This window comes from Stigmatopora nigra, chromosome 12 (genome assembly GCF_051989575.1).
Source record: "Stigmatopora nigra isolate UIUO_SnigA chromosome 12, RoL_Snig_1.1, whole genome shotgun sequence".
NCBI classification, from domain to species: Eukaryota; Metazoa; Chordata; class Actinopteri; order Syngnathiformes; family Syngnathidae; genus Stigmatopora; species Stigmatopora nigra.
In genome coordinates, this window is record NC_135519.1 from 9,065,116 (window position 1) to 9,071,202 (window position 6,087).

General features: G+C 37.0%; 1 long non-coding RNA gene across 5 annotated transcripts in view; it reads right to left on the reverse strand.

Annotated features, from left to right (window-relative positions):
- Nucleotides 1-5,963, reverse strand: part of LOC144205802 (uncharacterized) — a 31,117-nt gene extending 25,154 nt beyond the window's left edge. For all 5 annotated transcript variants that reach the window (XR_013328234.1, XR_013328233.1, XR_013328235.1 and 2 more), the window contains exon 1: nucleotides 5,822-5,963. This is a non-coding gene — a long non-coding RNA (uncharacterized LOC144205802). The remainder of the gene's footprint in view (nucleotides 1-5,821) is intronic.
- Between the last annotated feature and the right edge of the window lie 124 nt (nucleotides 5,964-6,087).

Consider the following 6,087-nt stretch of genomic DNA (forward strand, 5'->3'; position numbering starts at 1 on the left):
AGTCTACAACAGTTTTGTACAAAATTTAGTTTGATACTAAAGAATTTTGCTATTTGCATGTGGTACACATTTTCATTTTCTTCTATTCAAAGGGACTCTGACACAATTCGCTAACTCTGTGACTTGTAACTCCAACCAATCGCTCTTGGAGAAAAAAAAAAATAACATGACTCAGTTGAACCAGGTGGATCCGAGTCTCAACTCAGGATGCCATGACTCAAAAATCAACAAGATGACTCAGAGAAGTTGAAGCAGGCACAATGTGGCGCATACACAATAGACACAGCTTATGAATAGAAAAGACTTAGTTCCGGTGGTTTATAAAGGTTACAAGAATTAAGCTTGCAAACCCACCTTACTCCTTCACACTGCTTGGCCTAAATTATTTATAGGAATTATTAACCTATACTGAGTCATTTCTGCACAGAGGTCTATGACATGAATTGAATATAGATGTGGTCATCGCGATCAAAAATACAAATGACTACACTACTAAATGTTGATTGGATTTTCAAGTACTCCTCATAAGTGGCAGCATACGTTGTAGAGTAGCAACCATGTTCTCCTTCATAACCGTGAACTACGGGGTTGGAGGTTTTTAGATTACCTGGAGCATGCGTGTTAAAATAGCCCGAATGGAGGAATGAAATACAGTATGGAAAAAATGATAGAATGCTTCCTGTAAATTTCACATAAGAAATGCCTTGCTCAGTCCACCCACGCCCTAAAAAAAAATTCATCTTGTTACATCTTGTGCTTCACAATATGTATTTTTATTGACCACAATCAGTTCATGAATCTGCTTCTCCAATCTATAAAAGGCGAGTGATCGGTCGGTTTTTAATCTCATTGCTCAATGATGCAAAATTTGCAAGATGCTTTTTAATTTACTGAATGTATACTATTCCCTTTCATCTTCTACCACCGAAGTTCAGTCAATACGATGCAAGAGTTGATAAAAATTCATCATTACAAACCTTTAATGCAGCACAGTTTGATCCTTAAGGCTCTTTTACAATTTTTTCTCAGCTCAACACTGCTCACTTCTCTTCTGCCCAAGAAATATGACAGAAATCCAATGCATTACAAATAAAGCCCACCACAGATAAGAAATGAGTGCAGCTAAGTAATTTTCTAGTTCATACCCTACATTACAATCATTTGGATTCGAAAAATACAGTGTCATTTCTTAACAATCATACCATGATACCTACCTAATGCATTGATTTTTGTATGAACTTAAGCACTCTTGAAGCATTCTTTTGGCATTTTGAATGCAGCAGGCCATCACACGACTACAACAATGTGGGGTGCTGGAGCCTATCCCAGCTTACTTTGGGGCTGAGGCCAGGGACACCCTGAACTGGTGAAACAAGAAGACAAACTACCATTCATGCTCATACTCATTAGAGCGAACAATCACCCTACCATGTATATCTTTGGAATGTGGGAGGAAATCAGAGTACCCGGAGAAAACCCACGCAGGCCCGGAGGGATAACATGCAAACTCCACACAGGTGAACCGACCTGGATTTGAACCCAGGTCCCCAACTGGGAGGCCAATGCGCTAACCACTCAAGCCGCCGGGCATGAATGTAAAATATCCCTCATTTGAAGCATTGTTTTGTTGACTACTTGATCAACATAAAATTTACGAGGCATTTCACATTACTTGCAGGGAATCATAACATTTTGTGTATGTAAATGATTTAGCTGGCAACCAATTCAGGGTTATTGCCCAGATTTGGCAGGAATAGTATCCAGCACCCCAGCGTCCTAAGTGCAAGCAAAAATTGATGAATGAGTTAAAAGACTTTTTTAAAATAAAAAACTGCTAATCAATGAGGTTTCTTGGATTTTCCTCTTAATTGAGGATCTTGAGAATTATACATAGATTAACTTTAGGGCTGCCAAAGTGATAAAATTCCAAGGTCAATGAGCCATGAATGGAATAATCACTTTACATTTTAAAATGAACGTTAATCACATTTTGGCTTAATGACACAAAATGACAAACTGTAGCTAAAGCTTTACGATCTAAATTATTTGCTTTTACGGACATTTATGTGTGAATCATATATTCCAGTAATGTTACTCTGCTAGTTTAATGACAAATTACTCAAAAATGACTAATTGAAGCATAAAGTTAACGACACAAATCTTCATCTAATTAAGGAAATACTAATGACTGCCCTTATTATTTAGAGATGTTTACACATTTTTGTTTGGTTATTTTTTCAACTAACCAAAACCAGAAAATGGATGGATGGTAAACAGAAAAACTGTGAATATTTTTTCATCACATTTTTTTGCATCATTTCTATCCCAAAATATAACCATTCAAGGAATATGCAGTCCTTTTTGTGCAAAATGTGAACAAGGCATGAATAATTTACAGTTTAACTGTATCAAAGTTTAGCGCAACGAGTCAAAATTGCTGCTGAGCTTTCAAAAAAGATATGTGCTTCGGTTCAAGTCTTTAATAATGGCTCAATTCAAAATGTAGTCATAAAAAAGGCCTCTGTAGTTGCATTCATTAGGAAAATCAGTCAATCATATAATAATGTGGATGAGCATACATTATCATTTTGCTGGGGAGGTTAAACAGAGTCTGCATGGCCCTAATGATGATAAAGCAGTTCAGAAAATGAGATGAGATGAGATGAATTTTGACCAGTGATGAATTTTCTGAGCCATAGGACAGCTGGAATGTTGTGAGGTTTGCAGGCTTTAAAAAAGCCATTTTCTTTTCGTCTTTTTGTCTTCAATATGAATAGAGTGAAGCAGAATGGACAAAGTCAGCACAGCATTTTTCACGATCTTTACGTAAGAGCTCGAATGCCTCAAGGGTGTATGTAATGACTTTTTGCTCAAAGAGAACTCCAGTGAACATTATATGTATATCAAAGCTAAAATTGATTTGCACATTGTGATGATAAAGCTTGATTGCCTTTATACAATAAAAAAAGCAACTCCAACACCAGAGGGCAATGCCGACATTTTTTGAGTCATAATTCATAAGCCTACTGAAACTTTACCAATGTTCGGTCATTTATAATGCAGATAGTAAATGTACAACAGCTACTTGTCTGACTCATGAGAATATTAAAAAAAAAAATACATTAAAGTCTATACAGTTGATAGTTAACTGAAGCCCATGCGACAATGTTTTAAGATTGGAGCCACTTAAAAGGCAACCAGCGATGAGAACAGATTATGAGACTCAATTTTGGAGGTTCTGTTGGTGCTTTTGCGATTCCTAGAGAGTGCGCATAGCAAATGAGTAATGTGAAAATATGGAAACAAGACATTTACATGTACACGGAAGACTGCGCATCCTGAGAATGACAAGTCAATTACCCTTTGACATCTGCTCTTTCAATTACCATGGGAACAGAGAGAGGGGGTTAATAGATAAGGGTAACTGATCTATTCAGTCAATTAATTATATTATGATCTCGCCCTCAAATCGGCACACGGGGTTGTTTATTATTACATATTACATCCGCGACAGCTAGCTCAGATACAATAAAACCTGGGTGCCTTTTGCATCAGATAAAGTCAAATGAATACTGATTACACAAGAGGGGAGAAGCTTTCGGCTTTGAACGCCTCTTTTACTCACATGAAATGGTGAAATTGATTTCATTTTAATGGATTTGTCATCATCTCTGCCCCAAAAATGCAAAAATGTTGAAGATGTGCACACTAATAGCATGCTTGCTGAGAAAAGGGTGGAATATATTGGCACGGAATTGCAGCAATATTGTCACATTTTCCTGCTTTGGTGTGCAGGTGGTGGTAAGCATAACCCAATTTTCCAACACTGCAGTAAAAAACAGAAAAACATCCCAATAAGAGCGAAATTGACCATTTGGCACCGTGTGGAAGATATAGTAGCACATTTTGTTTTTTTTCAACAGCTGCTTTAGTTGCTTTCTCAATCTTGTCAAAGGAAAAAGTTGTTATGCCACTGTCAATCTCCTGACTACCAGAGCTCAAACTTTTGCACCTAAATAAATGTAATGGAATGTTTCTCTTATATCTTCATGTCATTTAGATAGAAAAAAATGCAAATAATTAGAAAATTAGTAGACTTGCAGCAAAAAGGTGACAACAGTACTTTTTGTGAAACAACAAATGTAACAAACCTGCGAAAGAATATATTGCAATCAGATTTTTTTTTAATACCATTCACTAACTTATGATAAAGGACACAAAACACATTGATTTAATCTTCCTATAACACAATAGATTCAGGGGGAAGCATTTTTTGCCGGCATGATCCATAAAAGGTAGGTAGTATTTCTCTGGGTCTCAATACTTTTGGGAAACTTCCAGGATATCAATCCATTTAATCAATTGAACTGCTGTGCAAATGGAAGAAGCTGGAAAATAACAGCATTTACTTGGACGCTATAAAGGCAGGTGCAGAAATCCCTTCTCTTATTCACAGAGTATAAAAACTGTTGGTGCCTCCCTAAACACACAATTGTCACTATTATTCATTCCAACTGTAAACATTTGCATGCATATTTTTGTGCATTTCTTCACCATTAAACTGCTCTCATCAACATGATGAGAGAGGATGAAGAGTGTAACTGAAAGATATTTATTCCCAAACGCTACTATTAAAGTCATACATAAGCCCATGTTTACACTATTCCACCCAATATAAAAAAGGGATGCAAGGGATTTAAAAACGATCTCCCCTATTTGGAATTCATCATGAATGAGTTAATAGCAAATTTTGCATACAAATATGTCATGTTGCAACTTAACTGGATAAATTTAAGATCATCACATGACTTTTCTATTTGATTTAAATCATTCGACCCGGTAATGTGTCTTAGGAATTAATGTATATGTGCCCCGAGTATAAATATTTAATACACCTTGCGTCTATTGGTCCCAAGTGTTTTTTTTTAAATTAATTTATTTCTTTTTTTAACCACACTGAACATTGACAATGATTTAAAAGTCATTCCTATGAAGTTGACCATGGAAAATCTGTTTTCAGACTGCAAAGGCAAAATGAAAACCACAACACTACATAATTTGTCATGCATACATTGATTAAATACTTTTGCTGTTATTCAATTCTGCACTTTGGGATACAGTTAATTCATGGACCACTTTATTTTGTCCTGGCAGTAAAACACAAGGACTACTGGGTGTGACAATTTGGCGTTGTTGTTTTTCATATACTTCATGAAAAGCTGTATTATCTTTGCTCCTCAGTCTGCATAACTGCAAAAAATTAATTAGGAGACTTTGCCTTGCGTAACATATGGCAGACCATTTAATGTTTACGCCTGCCATGAAAGCACTGCGATAATGTGACTTTAGTGTCTCCTCAAAGAAAAATTCTCATGTAACAATTGCAGCGGTAGCTTCCATAATCCTTCCCCAATTAGATGCTTTCTATCATCAACAAACCATATGCCAGAATTTCAGATTTGGGTGGATATCCATTCATTCATTCATTTTCTGAACCGCTTTATCATCACTAAAGTCGTATCAGCTTACTATGCATGTTTTTTTGGCATGTGGGAGGAAACCGGAGTACACTGAAAAAAATAAAACACACAGGCCAGGGGGGAAACATGCAAACTCCACAAAGATGGACAGACCTGGACTTGAACCCAGGATCCCGGAACTGCGAGGCCGACGCGCTAACCACAAAACCACCGGACCACACTGTGTGATCACTTTTATTTTTTTTAATCTACACCCTTGCTCACCTATGTCAGCAGGCGGTGTAGAAAAAAAGACTGGATACAAATCAGTTTAGGAATAGCACAAAGCCAAGTATTCTGACCTGGTTTTTGAGTGTCATTGGAGTGGGTTGCAGGAGCTTTGCAGGTCTTCACCAAAAGTAGACCAGGTCATGGGGGTCTTTGGTGGGACAGGAAAACACTTTGTGCCTAACTTGTTTGTCAACCCTGTGCTAGGCCATCTACTATTGTAATAAAGAACCTAAACAGCTGGCAAGCCCGTTTAAATGACTGAAGGTTGCACCACAGCTGCATCTTATTATTATTCCCTTCCCATGGTTTTCCAGGTCAAAAACAATCCGCAAATAAT